Consider the following 22,846-nt stretch of genomic DNA (forward strand, 5'->3'; position numbering starts at 1 on the left):
AAACTGATGCAGTGAATTGATTGCTTTGTTTGTTTTACTTGTGAATTTTTAAATTCATTTAAATGCACTTGATCATCTTGAGAGTCCTTGGGGTGAGATCGAAACATTGTAATAAAGAAATGAAAAAAATTGTGAAAGGCATTGACTGCAATCTTTGTTTGTGTCCATGTGCTAAGCACTGGTTTCATTTTAGGTTGCTTTTTAATTCTGTTTGCAGTTTCCTTCACCAACAGAGATGGTTACATTTTATTGGTTTCATTTTTGCCTTAAAGGGTAATTGATAAAATGTTATTTTCTTAGAAATACATTGTGGAATGGAGGTGTTAGAGACATAAAAGATTAACAAAATGTTCTTTTATTTTCTTCTGAATAGCTTACCTGAATTTTATGTCCCAATGCCAGATTTTAATAGACCATTAACTTTGCAAACCATATTAAACCTTATTGCAACTACCGTTGTAAAACGACTGAATTGTCTCTAGAAAGTAAAAAACATTCTGGAACATAAAGGCAATACATTAATGATAGATGTGTACCCTGCAATTTTAAATGTCTCAGAAGACTTTATGTATTGGAAATCCAGCATGTTGCAAAGAAAGTCAGTTTCTTTGAGAAAATTAAAACACTGTTCTCACCATGTATGCCAGGTGATGTCTCGCCTGAAGCTAATATCTTAGAAATGCCATAATATCTAATTGGCTGGAATGATTATTAGGAGACAAAGCTGACAGTGACTTGGAGTTTTCATATATATTATCCTGATGGTATTTTTTGCTTTTTTCTGTTTTAATGAAATATTTGAGTCTGATTGAAGACATTCTCCTAATGTTTTGTAACCCATCTTGAATCTTTAAGAAGTAAGACTTATTTAAGAACTCTTTTTGAATGTGGCTTCAAAGGAAGAACTTCTGCAAAATACTGTACCAAAATAAATAGTACTATATGCCAGTTAGACTGGAACCTATGTACCCCAATTTATCAAGTTTATGTTGGAGATAGAGAAGAGGAAGTGGAATACCTGTACATATGCAGTAGTAACAGCCTTGAGTTGAAATTATTGGTATAGTATTGTACAAGGAATTAGAGAAACAACAGGTTATGTTGTCCTATTGCCCATTCCATTTATTTGATTAAAGACAGATAAGGGAAAAAAAACACTGAGGTGGTTAGATGCGTGGTAACTGATGCATGTATAGTATTGGCAAAAGGCTGGGTGTCTGCCCTTCTACCATTTCTCAGTGAATGGAGATGAAAATACGGAATGATGTGATGACTGATAAAAATGCTGTTTATAAACACTGGTAGAAGGAGTGATGCAGCCGAGAGGTTTGGGTTTTATTGATTTAATTCTGAAAAATGCATAGGCCTTTTGGCTTAGCATCAATAAACCTTTTGACAACATTGCCTTAAGAATTGCTGTTTTACTTTGAAGTTCTGGTTTGTAAACTGGAATATATAAATGCTGATGCAGCTGGTGTATCACTGGGGAAAATAAGGCATAAAGAAGTGGTGGGTTTTGTGAAGATACAGATGATATATAGATATGGTAATATTGTGAAATTTATCTAGGGAATCAAGCATTTGTTAGTTGAAAAATGCTCATTTTATTGTGAGAGTCTGCTCAGATCAGAAGGATTTGACTACAAATAATAAGCAAATATGTATTTTGTTATTAAGCTAATGCTTCATGTTACTTTTCTTATGGCCTTATAAGGGGGAAAGTGAGATGAATGTATAAATTCAAATACAGAAGTGAACAAATTACCAAATATACATTCATGCTGGTGGAGCTGGACCGGGGCTTTCATACAGGGCTTCTATGCTACAATTGTCCTGCCTTGTTCACAAAATTTTAAAGGAGTTCTTGATAATGACATCTACTTATCATCCTCCTATGTTCTTTCACCACTACTTCTGTGTCCTTTGACTGGTAGCACCGGAAGCCATCCATAGTAAGGCATTATGCAAGTACCTTAACATTCTATATGTTAATGGCAAGCTACGATCCTGCATGCAGAAGATCATAGTTCCAATCCACAGCATTTCTAGGTAGGGCTAGGAGAGAAATCTTGGGTAAACATCTGAGTGCCTGAAACATTGAAAATGTTCTGATGGACTATAAGCAAATTTCCTATGTTCTACCCAGCCCAAATACAGGAGTTTTCAAAAGCTATGCAGCCCTGCTTCCTCTTGCCATTTTGCATATTTCCAAATTAGGTGCTACACAGTAATCCTATTGATTTGTCTTCCCTAGGAAGGTTATTGGAAGCTATTGTAATTGCTCCTAATACTCATAGTTTTAGCTGGATCTTGAAAACGTACCATTGTATACAAATGTGAACTCCATCCCCCTATATCTAACATGTGCAAAATAAACAAAAGCTGGAGGAAGAAACTGGAGATTTGCTATAGAGCAGCTCACAGGCATACAGTCATATTCTTTTCTTTGAATGACATGCAAATCATAACATGAAACTCCTTCAGTTTGCAAAACAGGTTGTCTTGAGATTACTCTTTGAGCAAAACTGATCTATAGCCCGATTGGATTGGTGGAACTATTTGCTGATTTTTTAAAATTTTTGGCTATAATTGTATCAGGAAATTTCCCTTGAGATTCGCAAAACAAGTAGAAAACTATGAAACTGTTTCCTTTGTATTACTTTTATGCAAAGGCCAACACTTTGGATTGGATTGGTTTACACAGATGGTTCACTGGGCAAGACTCTTCTCTGAGATCCTTCAGAGCCAAAGCCTGTCAGTGTCGACAGGACTGAAACGGAGGGACTAATGGGACTAATGGACCTTTTCAGGCTTACTGTGAATGGATGCTTCAGGTGCCCTGATTGAAAGGGTCTGGCTTGATTAGTCATGATGTAGTTATTCAAATCCTGCATTAGTACAGGGACTTTTGCCAGCAAGGGCTGTGCACATCTGCTCTTTTGTTGACTAAGAAGGTATATCTGGCCATTAAGGTTATTCTGCTCATGGTTAAATGGAGAGCAGAACAAGCTTTTCAGTGCTGAATGGCTGAAGCAAAAGGTAATGAAGCCTTTCATAAGAGGCTACTGCTTGGCTAATGCAGCAGAAGAGGATGGAGTTGTTCTTGGGAAAGTGCAAACCTTTTTTATTCTTGAGAGCTGAAGTCAGTTTTTTTCTTTGAAAGGTAGGGGAAACGTCTGTTGGTGCCAGTGTGGCCTCATGTAAAACAGGAAGGAGCGCCCTTGTATAGAGAGAATATGATATATAGGGAGGGAAATTCAATAGGTGTAGCTCGACTACAAGAAACACCCACTAAAATTCCCTTTTCATACAAAATTCAGTACCTTGGATTCCAAGATGCATTTAATTCAGTGAGTGGTTTGGTCTTACCCCTTCAGAAAGTGCTGTATCCTGAGAAGCACAGGGGATCAAAGATCTTTGGACAATTAAGTCAGCCTTTTTCTAGGAGCCACTTTGAAGGGAGAGATCAAATATACACCAAATCTATTTTTCCTCAGTGATTCTAATTTTCCCTGCCCCACATCTTCCACATATGCTTGCCTAATACCACTTACCTTCTGGGGCTGAGCCATAGCTTCAAACTCTTGGAACCTGTGCCTCGGGAGGCCCTGTCTCAAATTCAGCATGGAAGCAGAGACCCATGGAATAACATGCAGTCCCACATGCAGGGAAAGGAGACCAGTTTGCTGTTTTCTTCAGCAGACTGGGAGCCAGTCACCAGGCCCAATATTTGAACCCTGGATAAAATTAAATACCATTTTGATTACTTTCTGGGATTGAAGAAACTTGCATTCTGTTCTATCCATCTAAATATGGATTGTATCAATCTTAATTTATATATTAAGACCATATAAATTAAGATTGTTACAATCCATATTTAGATGGATAGGACTATCAACCTTAATTGATTGATGGACAGAATTATCAACCTTAATTTAAATTATTGTCATTATCATAATTAATTAATGCTGTCCAAGCACCTTGTCAAAGTCCTCAAGCTGTACTAGCTGAAACTCATCTGACAAACTGAAGAAGACTGTTCTGTGGAGACTTCACCAAAATCACCTGCTATAAGACTGGAAAATAAGTCCCAGCATATTTATTTATTTATACATGCATATGTCACACACTAATCCAGCTGGATTCTCTAATGGCTTATAGTAAAATACTAAACACAACAATAAAACTAATGAAAATCACAATAAAATAATTAAAAATAAATATCACAATTATACCAAATAAGCAGAACAACAGCTGACAAAAATAAATAGCAATATAAGACTGTCTTTTGAAGTATTCAGAGAAAAGAAAGTTCTTCACCTGGCACTGAAATGAAAACAAGGTTGGCACCAGGCAAATTTCTTCGGGGCAGAAACTTTCTATAGTTGAGAAGCAGCCACCAAGAAAGCCTTTTTTCTATTCACCATCCCCTTTATCTCCTTAAGGGACCTCTCTTTTAGAAGAAACTCCTGCCCAGATCTTGATGGGTAGGTAGGTATATATAGAAGTAGAAAGTCCTTTAGTTAGCCAGATCCTAAGCCTTTTAGGGTTTTATATGTCAAAACAAGTATTTTAAACTTAACCCGAGCTACAGCTGGCAGCCAGTACAACTTATACAAACCCATGTTAAATGGGCCCACATGTTAACCCCTGCCACCAACCACTCAGCCTGATTTTGGACCAGTTGAATTCGCTGGACCATCTTCAAAGAATGCCTCATCTAAAACATATTACAGTAATCTAATCTGGATGTTATGAAGAGACTTTATATTGGCAGCGCCTTGTAAACACATTACAATGAATTTCTGATGGAGCCATGGCATCTTTAAAACCAGCATGAAGTAAGCCTCAGATAATCTTGAAAAGAGCCACAGTGCTCTGTAGAGGATTCTGTACATGCAGAAAGACTGTGTTCTTGTTTTGCTGCTTCATTGGCCCTGAATATACCCGAACTTAGGTCTTCACTGATGTTTGATTCTATCCACTAGGAGTTTTTCTCCCTCTGAGTTCAGTATCCTATTTTACTTCAGAACTCTCATGTCTGGGGTATTATAGAGAAGGCTGCTTAGGATTAATTGGGCCAACTGCCTGGCTCATTTCAGCATTCAATGTATTTTAGAGAAGCACCAGCCATAGCAGTTAGAAATCTCCCTAGAGTTCTCTGTAAACCATGCAAACCCATTAGCCTCAGGGTGTAGACAATAGATCCTCCACCCTTAGGAGGTAGAAAACAGTCTACCCTCAGCAGAAGGTGATTTGACCATGACAAAGGGACTGCTCCAGAACTCTCCAGGATCACTGTCTTGTGACTGACTATAAAAGTCAGCTCTGTTGTGCACTCTGCCACATTTGTCATGAGTCCATGAAATCCTGACCAACATTCTCGTTACCCTGCTAGCTCTCCTCGCAATGCTGTTATCTCCTTCTTCTTGTCACTTACACTGATTGTACCCTCAGGTTCCTGTGCTTGGCTCCATATCCTCTTTCCCAGGCATGTGGGTCTTAAGAAGGTGACCAATCAGCTGTTGAAATCTTTAAGCTACCAATTGGCCAAGGTATTAGAAGGGTGGCCTCCCAAAGTGGCTCAACTCCCCACCTCAAGTCTTTCCCTGCAACCAAGCCCGGTAGGATCACATTATCACAGGAGAGGATTTCTCCTTTTGCCGGCTGTATGATAGCAGGAGCAACAGGTCACGTTACAGGACAAGGTCATGTAGAAGGTAAGAGTTCGCTCATGAACTCTGCAAAGTGTCCCAGTTTTCTTGTCTATAGCTTCATAGACCCATTGAATAGTAGAGTTAAAAGGGGCCAGAGGACCATTGGGTCCAAACCCTTGCTCAGTGCAGGACTCCCAATTAAACCAGCCCTCTCAGATGGCTGTCCAGTTGAATCTTGAATGTCTCTAGAGTGGGAGAAACCAAAATCTCCCAGGTAATTAGTTTCATTGTCATGTTGTTCTAATAGTCAAGAAATGTTTCCTGATATCTAGCTGGATCGTGGGTTCCTGCAACTTGAGCCTGTTCTTCCATGTCCTGCACTCTGGGAGGACCAAGAAGAGATCCTGTCCTTCCTCTTTGTGACAGCCTTTCAAGTACTTGTAGAGTGCTATCATATCTTTCCTAGCCTTCTCTTCTTGAGGCTAACATGTGCAGTTCTTTCAATTTCTCCTCACAGAGCTTTGTTTCCAGTCCATGGATCATCCTTGTTGCCTTCCTCTCAACCTATTCCAGCTTGCCTGCATTTTTCTTGAAATGTGGTGCCCAGAACTGAACACAGTACTCCAGATGAGGCCTAACTAATGTTGAGTAAAGTGGAACTATGACTTCATGGAATTTGGAAGTTATACTTCTATTAATGCAGCCTAAAATGGCATTTGCTCTTTTTTTGCAGCCACATCACATTGTTGGCTCATATTTAGCTTGTGATCAATTCCAAGACCCCTCTTACTTGCAGTACCTTTGGGCCAAATATTTTCCATCTTGTAACAATATCTGGTTTCTTTATCCTAGGTGCAGAACTTGACATTTGTCCTTATTGAATATCATTCTGTTATTTTCAGGCCAGAGCTTCAGCCTATCAAGATCACTTTGGCTATTCCACCCCAGTTTTGTGTCATCTACAGATTTGATAATTGTTCTCTGCACTTCCTTATCCAAGTCATTAATAAAAATGTTGAAGAGCTCTGGGCCTAGGACTGAAACCTGCCGCACCCCGCTAGTTACCTTTCTCCAGTTTGAGACAGTGCCACCAATGAGCACTCTTTGTGTCTGATTTAAACAGCCAATTTTGGATCCACTGTCTAGTCCTCTGTTTGCTAGTTTGCTTATCAGGATTTTGTGGGGCACTATGTCAGAAGCTTTGCTAAAGTTTAGGTAGATTATGTCTTTCTGCTGTCCATTTGGGAGGTTACCCAGTCAAAATTATATTAAATTAGTCTGACAAGATTAATTCTTGATAAATCCATGTTGGCTTTTATTAATCACTGCATTTACTTTGAGGTGCTTGCAGTCTCATTTTTAAATAATTTTCTCCAGAATTTTTCTAGGGATTGGTGTCAGACTAACTGGTCTGTAGTTCCCAGGTTCATTTTTCTCCCTTTTTTTGAAGATGAGGACAACATTAGCCCATCTCCAGTTGTCCAGCACTTCTCCTGTTTTCCATGATTTATGAAGATAGTTGTTCTGAAAGTTTCTCTGCTATCTCTTTTATGACTCTGGGATGGAGTTCACTGGGCCCTGGATATATGAATGTGTTTACTCCATTTAGGTACTCCTTGACCATTTCTTTGTTGATCTTGGGCTACCATCCCTCACTCTCAACTTACATTTCCTCTTTCTTCATCTAGTGGGAGAAGACTGAGGCAAAGTGGGACTTGAGCACCCCTACCTTTTCCTTGTTGTCTGTTATCACTTTGCCATTCACTTTAAGTACTTGGACACTTTCTCTTTCATTTTGACAATACTTGTTTTGGACATATCTGAAGAATATTCATTCAACCCAGTTAGATGAACCTCAACCATTTGCCTATCACTCTTAAGCTCCCATCCTTCCCCTTCAGCTTGTACTTCCCCATCAGAAAGCTTGTAGATATTCCTCTGGGAGAAGACTGAGCCAAAATCTATCATTCTGAATTATAGAACTTCCCTATGGTAAAATTATAGTCAATGTCTCCTTTCTTTACCAAGCATTCCAACATTTGAATAACTCTGCTTTAAATATTAATTATTAAAGCATAATAATTATGTAAGTCCCAAAGGGGCTAGTATTAGCAAGTGGTTTCTGATGAAATACATTTGTGTGCGTGAAGGGAAAGAAAAGTAATCTCCCTTTTAAAATAGCAATTTACATAATTTATAGCTACTGGTAACTTGGCATCTCTAATTATTTCTGTAATATTTCTATTTTCATTCCTTATTTCTGTATTACAAAGTAACATCATGTGAATCCCTTAGGCTCAGTTTTTTTAAAAATTCACAGTAGTTAAAGTAATATGCCCTGCATATGAGTCACAAGAAGATGACACAGTTGTAAACTACCGGTGGTACCAAAAAAGTATACACATTTTAAGAAATCTTATCTATTTATTACTTTTTGAAGTTGAATTGAATTATAGTAGCAATGTGTAGTATGACACTTGCTCAAAAGATGGTGGTACTTTGGGAAGAAATTGAAAGAGCATGCTCAGCGATACAAGTGGACATGTTGGTCAGTGTTGCTCAAGCAGTAATTTGTCATAATCTGAAGAGTCTGGACACTGATGGTAACCACTTGGAGCAATTCTTGTAATTGCAGAAGTCAAATGTGACTTGTGTTCATCTTTTGTTATCGGTATATATTGAGTATTACAATTTTAATACAGTTTTTTCCTTTCTTAAAATGTGTATATATTTCTTGGCACCCTCTGTATAATGATAGTTATAGCTGTTAATATTCAGTGTGTTTTACAGAATATTTCTGCCCTTTTATCATTACAGAAATTCTGTAAAGTAATGAGGTTTTGAAAATGGGAGATCAAAGCTGAGAAACAAGTGAACTTAGCCCAACTGGGCCTACATTTGAGTCTGTCAGATCCAAGACCAGCACTCTCCCTTTTGGACTAAATTTCCCTCTATTTGTGACCAACTAATTGAGTATGAATTTTCCCACGTAATGTTTTCTTTTCATACACACAGTTGATTTGATTCAGGAATTGTAAGTGTTGAAAGAACACTGATGAGTACTCAGACTGTAAGCGTGTAGGTGGGGAGTTGCCTTATTTTAATCTTTGTATTCTGACATGTTTCACTCCTCTGATGCATTTGCACATTTTGGGAGGATTACGGAAGGCTTGAACAGATTCATCCCGGCTTTGGAGTATTTATTATATTTACAAATCAACAAGCAGACCATGCTAGAAACAAATAGGCACTCAAGTAGCAACAAACAAATCCTGCATCAAATTTTTATTCATTCTGCAAACCATGTGTACTTTAAACAAACTCAGGTTTTTTGTGTCTTGTTTATACCCCCACCCCAACCCTACCAGAAGGGTGCAACATTCCAAAACACAGGGAAAAGAGACTTGCTTGCCTTTAAGAAATATCTTTTTTATGCTAATAATAATGATAGCAGCTACTTTTAACAGGCTTATCAACATGGGAAGGTAAGGCTAAAATACATGAAAGGTCCAGGGTATAGTAGTGTCAGCCCCTAGCTGTGTTTTAGTTTGGTAGACAATGAACAGAAGAATACTGATAATCTTAAGTGTAAGAAGAAGGCAAAACGTATCCATCTCATTCCCCCAAGTCTCCTTTGCAGGATAAGTTTAAAAAATGAGAATGTTCATCCAGAATTTTTAGTAATGGCCCAGATTTTTTAACTCTCACACTGCCATCTGATGTTAGCATTTTTCCAAGCTTAAAATAATATGTTTATTGGCTCTGCCTGAACAACTCTATTCAATTGGAGTTAAAAACAAAGCAGGTAAATAGCTTTCTTCCTTTGAAAAACATTCTAATGTTATCTAGATAGCTGAGGGCAAACTGATAGGGTGGTGACCAGAACAATGGGATGCAAGGAGGGCAGGAGCCTGGCACAACCATTGATTGTCTGGGTTGTGCTCCTCTCGCCTGGCTAGCCCTGCTCCCCATGCCACCTCTCTCTCTGCTCAGCACTACACTGTTGAGGCCCCTACAGATCCTCCCACTTGGTTCCACATCTTCCCTCCAAAGCACATACCCCTGGGAAGCAAAGCAGGGCTCTGAAGTACCAAAAATAGCAGTATGATGTTGGGGGAGCCCTTGCACTCCCCCAAAGGGGCCTCCCATTTGGGGTCACCACTGCTGGGGCATCACGCTTGGACTGGCAAATAAGGACTTCACAGAGAGCCATGGCTGGTTCAGGTTTCCTATGATTGTGGAAACAGCTTCCCTGCTGGCTATGACAGCAGCTCAGCTGAGTTAGAAGGTGCCAGTCCTGCAAAGATGACTGGAAGAAGAAGTCATTGACTAGCAGGTGGAAAGAGTCCAGCTTCCTTCCCTCCCTGGAAGGTCTCATGATTGCTGGCAAGTTCGTGGAAGTCTTAGCTGGACTCAGTATCAAATATGGTGGTCCTTTGTAGGTGTACAAACCAGATCATTTATCCCTCTAGAAGAGACAATGGGGAATTGGGGAAAGAAGCTTCTTTGATCGAAAAGCAAGATAAAAGGGAAGAATTCAGGCCAAGCTGCAGAGTGTGCGATTTCCAGATACTTCTCTGACATTGAACAAATATGTAATGTGGATATTAGTGTGATTCAAGGCAGTGGGAACCAGAATGAGCTGATTTGTAAGATGTTATTTTGTGTATAATTCTCTTTGAATTTGGCTCTACAAACAGCCATTTCATCACAGGTTTTGCCAAGGATCTGTGAAGTAAAGGAGAGTTAATCATCCAAAGTTAGTTTGGTCATCTGTATGGACTCAATGTGAAAGTGTGGCTCTAAATATATTTCTGTTCTTTTTGTATTGGTTTATTTTTCATTTATTTACTTGGCATTCACTATTTCCATCTGATGTAATCTAAGGCTTGCAGAGGAAGGGTGCAAACAACTCTTCCTTACCACACATTAAAAGAACAACAGTGCAATTAAAAACCCCTCAAAAAAGAAATTTAGGGCCCTTTTTAATGGATTTTCAGTATCTCTTCTATTTATTTGAATGGTATAATAGATAGCAGCTGTTCCACTACAGTTCCACAAAGTAAAATGGGTATGCTATTTTTATTAGCATATTTTGTAGATAGTGTTTCAAGTCAATTAACTGAGGCCCAATTATATAATCATGATTTAATCATAGGCTCGTGTAAATTGAAACATTGTAAAAAATGTCAAAGGGATCCAGCTAAGTGACATTGAAAGGCATAGTTTTGTGTCTGCTCCTTGGGCCTCTCCCAATCGCAGCTGTATAATCTGTGGAAAAGCAGTCAGGTGATATATTAAATACTACATGTCAATATAGTAAATTGGTGGGCGGTTCAGGTTTTTGGGTAAGTGATTTGACCTTGTCCTGGACGGGGTAGCACTCCCTCTAAAGGACAGGTTCCGTAACTAGGGAGTACTCCTTGATCTGGAGCTGTCACTGGAAATCCAGGTGGCAACGGTGGCAAGGAGTGCTTTCCTACAGCTTCGGCTGATCCATCAGCTGCATCCTTACCTGGACGAGCACTGCCTTGCAACAGTGATTCATGCTCTGGTAACACCTCAGAATAGTGTAAGATACAGTACTCACAAATTCGTGTGGAAACTTGTGTATGTATAGCATTTTACAGCAATAACCTTGCTAAAATGCCCAAGTTCTTGTGAGTGTGTGGAATTTAAAGCCTTGCTCATTTTGGATTTGATGCTTCCAGTGTTGGTGAAGCAGCTCCTTGGTCTTATTACTGTTCAATTCATTTGTTTCAGCCAGCTCCATCTGATCTTGCCAAACGGATTCCTTACTCTGCATCCACTGCTGGCACAGTGCACCTTGTTGCCTGCTTGAAGCATGCTACGTTGGATGATTTAGGCTGATGAAATAATAGACGTTCAAGCCTAGCAGATCCTTGAGATGACACTCAGAATCCTTCCACACAGATCCTGCTCATGTACAGCAGGAAGTGGGCTGAATTAAGTTGCACTCATAGCAATGAAGACCCCATGCTGCCTTTCTCAGTGGTGCAGTATGCAATGTTCAACTTATTTAGGAAACAAAACAGTCAGTGACAAGATGTTCAGAGTCTAGGTTCCGTTAGAGCAGCAGGGAAAGCTGTAGATTCATCGGGGATTAAACTTTTGTCCCAGCTAGTGCAAAAATAGGTTCAGCGTGATGGACAGTTCCTTTAAAGTTCAGACTGAAACCTGGAGTGGATACATCTCTCCACTAATATTGGAACCACCAGTCGCTGATGATCCTGGCACTACAAAAGAAAACTTTTTGCAGGGCACAGCTAGATAGGAGTAAGAGAGAACCTGAAGCAACAGCACAGAGTAGGCAGTGGAGTAAAATGTAGCAGCATCTGGGAAAGGCAGGTCAAAAAAATAAAAGTCTGAGGAAAAGTCTCAGGACTGCTAGTTAAGAAGCGAAAGCAGCACTGAGCTATAGGTCCTGGCTCCAGGAGGACTTCTCTACCCTCTTATGCCAAAAGTGTTATAGAAGGGGGAATTCTCGAGCCATATTTTCTGCATTAGTACAGCATTGTGACCTGGTAAACCGAAAGCAGTGGTGAGGATCAGAAGGCAGTGGAATGGGAAGAAATGCTGAAATTCACTTAGTAATTTGAATAAACTGTCCAGTTCTTTGGCAGTAAGCTTCTAGCTGGTGGCTGAGCTTACACATAAGGGCAGAGCCAAAGGGAAGTAATTTGACAGAACTATGTATGATCTGGAGAGCACAATTTCATTGGCATTACCCTCCGTCTTCAAAAGCTGCTAAGACTAAGTATATTTTAGTTAGGTAGTTTCCTTAGGAGTAAACTAAAGAAGTTCAGTTAATGGAGTTGAAGAGCCTTTACTTCAAGTAGATAATCCTAGTATGTAAGCATTTGACAAGTATATATAAATATGCTGCTGTTTTCAAGTCTTTCTTTTCCTCCTCCTATTTATTAAAATCTTGACATTTCAATCTCCCACAAGCTGAAGATCAGGGGAAATTCAGCAGCTTTTTATCATATCCTGTTTGCAAAAATAAAAACAGTTCTTGACAGCTTGCAAAGTTTGGTACAAAATGATCAAAAAGCCTTTGTAGTTGAGATACTATCATAAACAAGAGTTATTTATTCTTCTTCAAAACCTGGTTTCATTTTTTATTTATTGACATCTTTTATTTATTTACTATCTTTGATTTTTTTGTTAGTGAAGCAATAAGAAATTAATTTATTATTAAATTTATTGTGAATTTCAACAATACAAAATCACAAGGGAAAAGAAACAAATTCTCTCAAAAATGGAAATTAATCACTTAAAATAGGCGCATATGAAAATATATAAATATGATTTTATGAAATTACAACAATTATGCAGTTGCTTCAAGAAAGCAGAGCAAATATACATATATTTGTTTATTTGCATTTTGTATCTAAACATCATTCTGAAGGTGTCATTTAAATACTCAATTCATTGTGTGGAGGTGGATGCTCATCTTTCCAATGTTGTAATATCAGTCTTTCAACTGTCTAGACAAAAGGTAAATAATTTAAAAGAATATGTGCAACTGTAAATAGTAATTACCATAATTAAGCTTGCAAAAATAAAAACAGTTCTTGACCGTTTGCAGAGTTTGGTAAAAAATGATGAAAATGTTTTTGTAGTTTGGATGTTATCACAAACCAATTTCATTTACTCTTTTTCAAGATACGATTTTTTAAAAATAGTCTCTATTGGCATTTTAGGGTACAATCCTAAGTTATCTTCCATGTAATTGGAACTGTGTTATTGTGTGTGAGCATGGTGGACTTGGTTTTTAGAAACCATGATAAGAAACAATGGTCTATAGTTTCCTCACTTTACCATAGTTTGCATTTCCCTGGCATGCAGTTACCATGGAGTCTCTTGGTCCCGCTATTCAGAATAGGGTAAAAATTTCATGCATGGTGGCTGATGGGATATATGTCAACAGCAGTAGAACTGAGCAAGGTGGGTGGAAACCATGCTAGCATGGAAACCATCCATCAGGCACATTCAGACCAAAATAATAATATAATAATAATACAAAAAGTTCACTGTGGAAACTATGTAGGGCTGCTTGTTGTGATGTGTGAACCCTGCCAGTGTTTAGATGCAGACAGGGGTACCTTAAAGTTCCAGCTCTGACTTCAGAAACTTCCTCCAAGGCTGCAGCTAAGACGCTAAACACGGAGTGCCCTCCCTCTGCCCTTGCAGCTGATGCAGACAGAACTGCTGTGGCTGCAGCTCTGAAGTTACCAGAGTGACCTCAGAGATACGGTTTTGTGGACAGGGGAGTGCTGGGAATGAGAAAGACAGTTGCACTTGGCACACATTCTCAAGGCCTGCCGATTGTCATTCAGAGAAGAATGGGGGCCTGGGAAGGTGGGCCAATTGCACACACTGAGATGAGAGGAGCAGAGGTGCTTGTCTCAAGGCCAGACTCCCCAGGTGCTCAGGCAGCCTCTGGGAATGACCAAGGTGTTCAGTTATCAGGAGGGGGCTTGGAACAGGGGACTCCACCGTCCTTCAGGTGGACCTCTGTTTGTCCTCTGCCCATCATCTACAGTCCAATGGCCATTCTGAATGGACGAATGCTACCCTGGAACCATATCTTTGCTGTCTCAGCCCAACTACCAGGAGAATGATTGGAATGACTGAAATGGTTTTCTTGTTACCACTGTGGAAATTGCGTATCACAACGTTCGTAATTCTTCTATCCACCAGAACCCTTTCTTTGCCAGTTTTGGCCATCACTCCAAAGCCCTTCCCCACCATGCTGCCCTCCTAGGTTGTGCTGCCCGCAGCAGACTTACTTCAAGAATTGTACTCTGTACGTGCCCTGCGAAAGGAGCAGCTGGAGCAGGCTAAGGATGCATACAAAGGGGTTGCTGCCGCATGCTGCCGCACGGGCATAAATCTGCATGTGGAAGGCTGCATCTGACTGTGGGCAAAGTATTTCCCTTGCCCCCTCTGTCCAGGAAATTGGCAGTATGCCACACTGGTCTGCTTCAAATTGGGGTGCAAATCATCCCAGTGGCATGCAAACTGTACTTGCCCCCTTTGCTGAAAATACACCCAGTATTTCACCACTGCCTCTTGTCCCCACTCCTGGATGGTACCCTCTTTGCTCCGGGGAGGCACCCTACCTCCTATTCTGGTGGTCGGGAGGAGCAGTTTGAAGTGCAAAGCATTCTGAACTGCTGCTTTCATCATGGGATGCTGCAGTATTTAGTAGACTGGAAGGGATATGGCCTGGAAGACAGGTCATTGGAACCCATGCAAAATCTCCATGCTGCTGCTTTGATTAGCTGTTTCCATTCTTGGTTCCCTTGGAAGCCAGGGAGAAAGCAGCCTTTGGCCTGGGGGAGCACTTGTGGGAAGGGGTGTGACGCTAGGAGTGAGAGCAACAGTTGCTCTTGGTGCACATTCCCAAATCCTGCTGATTGGATGGAATTCAGGGGAGGAAGAGGAAGAGGAGGGAGAAGAGCAGGGTGGGCCAATTCTAGACATTGAGATGAGAGAAGCAGAGATGAGCAGACAGCCTCTGAGAATAACCAAGATGTATGGTTTTTGGGAAGGGACTTGGAACAGGGCAGTTTCTCAGAGACAGACAAGGCAGGTATGGCTTTTGACCCCATGATGTGGAATCGGCAAAGGACAGTGGCCCAATTCGAGGACTGATGGGCAGAACGGAGGTGTGCTCATTTCCAAAAGGCCTCTCCCAAAAGGATGGGCCCAAACACACTCGTAAGGAGACTTCTTAGAACTGAATACTAGATTAGGTTCAACAAACTGCTCTTTGCATGCTCAGAGACTCCTTCTGGGAGTTTGTGCTTCTGGAACCTGCTTTGGTCAATAAAGAACATTTTTCAGGAAAGGTCTGTGGTTTTGAATGTGCAAAGGGAGGAAACCTTGCTCATGACAGGGCGGGAAAGAGAGGCACCACCAGCATACACAGTGTCCTAGCAGGTAGCTTGTTTAATAGGTTGTTCTGATATCACTGTACTATTCCTTCTGTCCTCCTATCCACCACTGGTGGGCAATCTAAGTCCCAGTTGCCCTAAGAGATTTTAAGACACTGCAAGTCAGTAGTTTCCAGTGCAAGGTTTAAACTACAGAAGTTCTTATTTTGATAACAATTTCATGTACTTGCCAATTCATGTACTCGTGAATTGGCAGGTACTAATCTGGGTGATTGAACTCTGCATAGATTACATGGATGACTAGATGGTTCTTGGCAAGTAAACTGGACTTGAAAATATAGGTGTGAAGTCATGGTTGTTAATTAGTTTTTATGAATCAATTAAATGCATAAGTATATAAGAGACTTTGCTATAATTACAGTATAAGGAAGACATACTAAAATAGCAAGCCAGGGACATAGATTTTAATTACAGTGGTACCTTGGCTCACGAATTTAATCCGTTCCAGGACTCTGGTTGTGACCCAAATTGGTCATGAGCCAAGTCAGATTTCCTCATAAGGGTCAATGTAAATAAGGTTAATCTGTTCTGCAACTATATTTTTATTCACAAAAATGTGAAGCAAAGTGACAAAGAACAACAAAGATTGCGGCCATCTCCCCCCCCCCCCACACACACACACAACCGCGATCGTGCCCTTGCATGGAAGTGGGTGCACTCACGATCGTCATCTGATGTACAGTTCATGACCTGCAGCAATATTTTTATGAAATTTCTGTTTGCGACCCGATTTGGTTGTTAACTGAGGCGTTCATAAGCCAAGGTACTACTGTATTTGATATCAAATCAAGGGACCATTAGGGAAACCTTAATGCTATTACAGGGCATTTGCCAATAGGGTTCCTTTTTATGTGTAACTTGTTAACAATAACACAACTACTGTGGTTTTCAGCTGCTGTTGTGGACTGATGCCAGTCTTCAATGTGCATTCTACTGGCCCATGACACAGGACTGTGTTCAACTTCCTAATGTTTGCACAATCATCTGGAAGTGCAGAGAGTCTATCCTCTTGGTGCTAACAGGTGTGAACAGATTGTGTTTGGGTTTAAATTCTGGGAAGGAAGGACACTGCAAGTACAACAGACTGTAAATTTGAAAAAGAAATATATATCTCCAGGATGGGGCCAAACTGGTCTACGTGATGCACATTCAAATCTACATGTTTTCTGTCTTGAAATAATGTCAACCCTACAATTTTCCATTTTAAGATGTTGAAAAAAGGTTTTTCTCAGCATAAAACTACCATTGCTACATTTTCCTGTACATGAACATCAACCAGTGACATGCATTTTCAAGAGGAAATGTGCAGCTATTCCTCATTAATTCATAACTGCATTTTCATGTTTCCTGAATTAATTATCATTTATCCAAGTACTGAACAATGCCTGTTCAGGGCACTTGAGGTTGTTTATGAAAGTGCCCAGATATTTATCTTTTTATCAAGAATAATATGAGCTTGCTTAGCGTGATTTGGAAGTGACACTAAATTCTTGCATAACATTACATTCAGGGGCCTGAGGCTCCTCTGCTCTCCCTGTTAGTATCATCACAAGAACAGGATTAGAAATGTATGCTTCCATTTCTGATGGAGGCAGAATTTGTTATTGTTCTGAACCCAAAACATGGTTAATGTCTAATTGTAGTTTATTGAAATAAAGCCAACTTCAGAAATCAGAGTTTAAAGTCATCTCACTTCACCATATTTAGTGACTATACCACAGCTACTGGCCTGGGCAACTTCTTCTTCCTTCTCTTTCTCCTCCTATATTTTTATTTTATACTGATAATTTTAATTTTGTATTTGTAAATCAATGTATTTTTTTGTATTTTTATATTTAATGGTAATTTATTATGTACTATTGTATTTCAATGTATTTTATCATGTTGTAAGCCGCCCCGAGGTTTCGGCAAGGGGCGGCATAGAAATGTTATAATAATAATAATAATAATAACAACAACAACAACAACAACAACAACAACAACAACCACACTTGTCTGGGTTCAGATGTAACACTGGACTGCAGTGTGGTTAGACCACACTCAGCTTAGAAAGGTGAGGGCAAGGAAATCAATGGTAGATGAAACCAGAGCCTGTGGTAGGTGGAACCAACTGAGTCTCTTCCTCTAGCACCATTCCTTGCAAAGACCCCAAGGCTGCGATACTATGTACACTCAGCTGAGAATAAGCCCCACTGATCTTAATGAGGCAATAGTTAAGCATAGGATTGTTCTGCGTGCCGCAATCCTTTGCTTGCTTACCTGAGAGTAGGACCCACTCAACATAATGGGATTACCTATTATCTGAGAGCAGGCATGCAGGGTGAGAGAACTTAAGCAATGCAGTACAATTCCATAATATCTACATGAACAAAAGAATTGTCTTTTACCTTGGTTCCACAGGCTTGCATGTTGCCATACTTAATTCTCCTCTGAGAAAAAGATGTGCTCTCCACTCCCACTTTCAGCTGTCCTGTCCTTAATTTAAGATCGTATTCCCAGGCAAGACGGCTTAGGGACTCTGCGCCCACAGCTGCATGGCTCCTACTCCTCTTACTCAGAACACAGGAAGATGGAAGCATCCATAGTCATCCTCTAGAGTTGCTACCTGCTGACTTCTCAGTCTTTGGGAATGCAGACTGGGAGCTTTTCCTCCTGGTTTTATTCTTTTTCTTGCTTGCCACCTGCAGGAAGGTGAATTTAGCTTGAAGTTATTGGTGACTTACAAATAGTTCTGGCCTTAACAAACCAAAACTAAATTGCTACACAGGCTGAGTAAACAGAACGACAGGAGCATCCAGGAAAACAAATGCAGAAACTCAGCTACACGGAACAAACTAGCAAAGTTCACTCCTCCTCCTCCCCATCTCCTTGCAGGCAGAAATTGCAGCAGGGCTCTTGACTTAGCAAAAAGGAGCTCTCTTTGTACAGGAAGCAAAGATGACAGCAAAAGCAGCAGCAGCAGCCCAGATGGCCACCATGCTCAGCCAGCCAGCCAGCCAGCCAGCCCAGGTCCCACAGTATGCACAGTCGATGGCCAAAGGCTGAAAGGGTCCTGATCGATCAGTGGATTCCATAATAATCCATTAAGTCTGCCAATCTTTCCTTTTCTTCCCTTGAAAGATTCTACCAGTACCTTCCTTTTTTTGTTTGAAGGGAGGCATTTCCTTTACCTTTCATTTAAAAGAAAGAGAAAAGGGGAGGAGCTGTGACTGTATAGGGATAAATTTGTTTGCTGAGTTCTACAAAGACAAGAGTGACCTTGACTAAGGAGGGGACTGCCACCCTCTGAACTGGTGCTGTGGTACAGCTAAGTAATTTTAGCTGGTATGTTAGAACATAGCAACAAAAGTGTGTTTGCCAATTCTAATTAAAAATATACTCGGACCTACAAGAACAGGGATTCAATATCTCTTGGTGGTATAAGGTGCAGATGCAATCAAGATATGCTAAAGATTGTAAAATATGGGGGGTTTATAAAGACCCAACAGCCTTTGATGCTAAAAACAGATGAGAAAATGATCAAAAGAATTTATGAGTTCTTACTTGACAGGAAGATGGAAGGGGAACAGGTTAAGGAAACTATGATAACATGGGCACAAAATTTTGGATATAATATTGAATTAGAAAAGTGACAAAAGCTATGGGAAAGAAACATTAAAGTAACTTTAGCAACTTCGTATAAAGAAAATTTATATAAAATGTTTTATAGATGGTATTTGTCGCCAAGTCGATTAGCTAAGATGTTTCCAAATATGTCAAACGGATGTTGGAAGTGTAAACATGATGTGGGTACTTTTTACCATATGTGGTGGACCTGTGAATGTGTGAAAAAGTATTGGATTAAAATACATAAATGGATTGAGGAAATGCTACAAAAACACTTAGCTTTTAAACCTGAAATTTTCTTGTTAAGCATTATACCGGAAAATATTAGCAAAGAAGAAATGTGTTTGATGCTACATTTAACCACAGTGACGAGGATTGCGCTTGCTCAATACTGGAAGAGTGAGGAACTACCCACTGAGGAACTGATTTTAAAAAAGATTCTGGACTGTGCAGAAATGAACAGATTGACTCTATTACTGAAGGAGAAAGAAGATACTGACTTCTATCAAACTTGGGACGTTTTTTACGATTGGCTGGAGAAACGGGACTTGGCTTAGATTTAAAGATGTTCTTAAATTTTTATAAATTGATCTGAACTTGATTATAGAATGTTAAAAAGATATGTTATAGGGGGCTGACCCGGTATGTCCGATGTATTTGATGATTAATGTTTTCAGTTTTTTTAGTTTAAAAAAATTAATAAAAATCTTTATAAAATATATATATATACTCAGACCAAGAACACTTTTGCAATTTAAATGTGCATCATCATAAGTACAGGAATTCCATGTCCCCATCATCTTTGGCAGTCTGGGTGGTAATTTGAGGAAGAAGGAAGATGGAGTGGGAGGCTGAGGAATTAATGTTAAACCACAATTTCATGTAGTGTTAAACCACAATTTCAAGTTAGATGCAAACACAGCAATTCTCATTCCACACAGATGTGGCTTTGAAGAGATGCAGATAGTCTTTAATGTATGGTGGTACTACATCGGTCTAAGGTTCTAAAATCAGAGACAACCAGGGATGTCTGAAGCATTTGATTAAGGCAACCAGATGTGAATGTCCCTAGCTGAAAGCTTGCTAGCAGGATGGGAACCTTAGTTCTGAAGGCCCTTGTCCTGATACTGCAAGACTCCCATATCACGGTGCTCCCCGTTAACTTGTCTTTTAACCGAGAGAAGGCAAAAGCAAAAGTAGCAGTGGAATTTCAGACTGGTGCTCAGGTCGAGGATAGTCTACAAGTCTCAGCATCAATGACAGGAATGCTGTTCTCAGTGAGAAAATTGGTCCTATACCCTTCAAAGGAATTCAAAGCCTGGACCTAGTTGAGCTTTACTAGCCACAGTGTTAAACGTTTCACCAATGTAAGTTTTCACTGGTAAGGTATTACTGAATTTATCTTGATTATATTGGAGAAAATTATATAGGGCAAATATACTTAATATCTGTTTCTGTAAATCTGCAGTATAGTAGTGCTTCAATTTCAAATTGAAGTACTTCTGGTTAGAAATAGTTTTAATCTCTGTGGCCAAATTACACCCTATCTTATGGTACATTTATGAAATTAGGGGAGTAATATGATTAGAACTTGGTAGAAAAGTCCATTTTTAAATTAATTTCATTTTTACAAATCACTTATGATCAGCTGTTTTGTATCAGATAATGTTTTGGTGAATGAATGTTCTTAGTAAGCATAAGATGCCCACAGATTTTGAGAGGCATCAGTGCTGTGTGCCTGCTAAAAAATTTTTATTATGATAATTATGTATCTTCCTGGGGAAACTGAAGCAGTGATAGGTAGGTACTCAGCTGAACATTTTGCAGAGCAGTTACTTTTGCATGATAGTGTGTGATGCTTGTGACAATGGCACTACACTTAAGATTACATTGGGTGCTCCAGTTTATTAAAATTCTCATCCATTTATGTTCTGCATCAATAGGCATTCAGAGGGAATGCAAGCTTTCCTGTTTTTGGAAAAGATTTTTTAAAAGCATCCTGTTAAAACTAGTTTTTAAAAGCACTGGAGCATTTTGGAGAAAGTCTGATTATATCACACATTCTAAGAAATTTGTTTTGGTTAAATCTTTTAAAGTTCTCTGTTTATTTATAGTGTCAGCTCAGAAAGTACATTCCATGCAAGCCTTCCCCCACTTGTTTATCTGCAGAGCATAATCCACCAAGCATATCTGTCAAAACTTGCTCTTGTGTGAATCCCATTTATATCTATAGGGATTGTTCTTATGTTCTGTGCCAACAGTTGCAAAATATAACAAAGAAACTGGTGGCCCCTTAAAGACCATTTCTTGCAATTTTAATGAACTAGAACTAGAGCTGACTTCATCAGATGCAAGGATGAAGATGCCACAAGAAGGGTATGCTTAGATGGAAAAAGTCCTACAACTCCCAGCATCTCCCAGGCAGCCAAATACAGCCTTTTCATCTTCAACGGGCTGTCTTATCCCCAAATGCTCCCCAGTACCTAACAAATCTGAATTTGTCCTCCCTTTTCTCCATTTCATTCATGCATTGAGACTCCTCAGCTTCACCAGTCTAGCTGTCCTTGCCCACTGAACTGGTAGCATTCCAGGGAATGCCACCTCAGTGGTCCCAGATTTCGGCCTTCTACCTAGCAACCTGCTGCGATCCATTTTCTCACATCTTGCCACTAGAAGGGACCACTATCACTGACTCCATCCCATGACATTGACGCTTCCCTTTCCTTGCTTACCCAGTAGAATAGTTGATTTCAACTTATTAATCATTATTAATTATTGTATTATTAATGCTTTATAAATTATAGTTCATTGCTGTTGTTGGGTTTAATATTATATATTGTCAATGCAATTTTCAAGAGGGGTAATAATTCTACTGAAATATATGTATGCCTAAGGACATAACGATATAAAAAGCCATGCTGTATCAGACAAGATCCATCTGGTCCAGCATTCCATAGACACAGTTGCAAACCAGCTGCCCACAAGATCCCTCAAGACCTCCTCCTGCCCAAGCTCCTCAGCAAATGGTGTATGCAGTCAGGCCACCTCTGGGAAAGGAGGTAGCACACAGCCAACAAGGTTAGTAGTCACTGATAGTCCGCTCCCTTGTTATTCTGTCCAATCCCCTCTTAAAGCCATCCAGATTGGCGATCATCCCTACTTCCCTGAAAGTGAATTCAGTTTCCCTACATGTTGAATGAAGGACTTCCTTTTATCTGCCCTAAACTTCTCACCAATCAGCTGCATGGGATGATCCTGGATTTGATATTATGGGAGAAGGAGAAAAATGTCTCCCTCTCCACTTTCTCTGCACCATGCATTGTTAAGCTCCTCCATCATGTCTCCCTTTACTCGCTTCTCTTGTATTCTAACTAGTTCCAGTTGTAGCTCCTCATATGGGAGTTTTTCTAGCACCCTGAAAACGTTTGCCTTTCTCTGTACCTTTTCCAAATCAATAATGATTTTTTTTTTCAGGTAAGGCAACCAGAACTGAACACAATATTCACAATATTCCATACAATAAACATTTGTATAAGGGGAGTAAGATTTTGGAGGTTCTATTTTCTATTCTGTTCCTAATTGTGCCTAGCATGGAGC

The 22,846-nt window shown here is 39.8% G+C and overlaps 1 protein-coding gene across 1 annotated transcript in view; it reads left to right on the forward strand.

Annotated features, from left to right (window-relative positions):
* CACNA1D (calcium voltage-gated channel subunit alpha1 D) overlaps nucleotides 1–22,846 on the forward strand; it is a 240,186-nt gene that overhangs the window by 33,916 nt on the left and 183,424 nt on the right. The gene's annotated exons all lie outside the window — the stretch shown is intronic.

This window comes from Varanus komodoensis, unplaced genomic scaffold (assembly GCF_004798865.1).
Source record: "Varanus komodoensis strain SLA01 unplaced genomic scaffold, ASM479886v1 scaffold6_2, whole genome shotgun sequence".
NCBI lineage: Eukaryota > Metazoa > Chordata > Lepidosauria > Squamata > Varanidae > Varanus > Varanus komodoensis.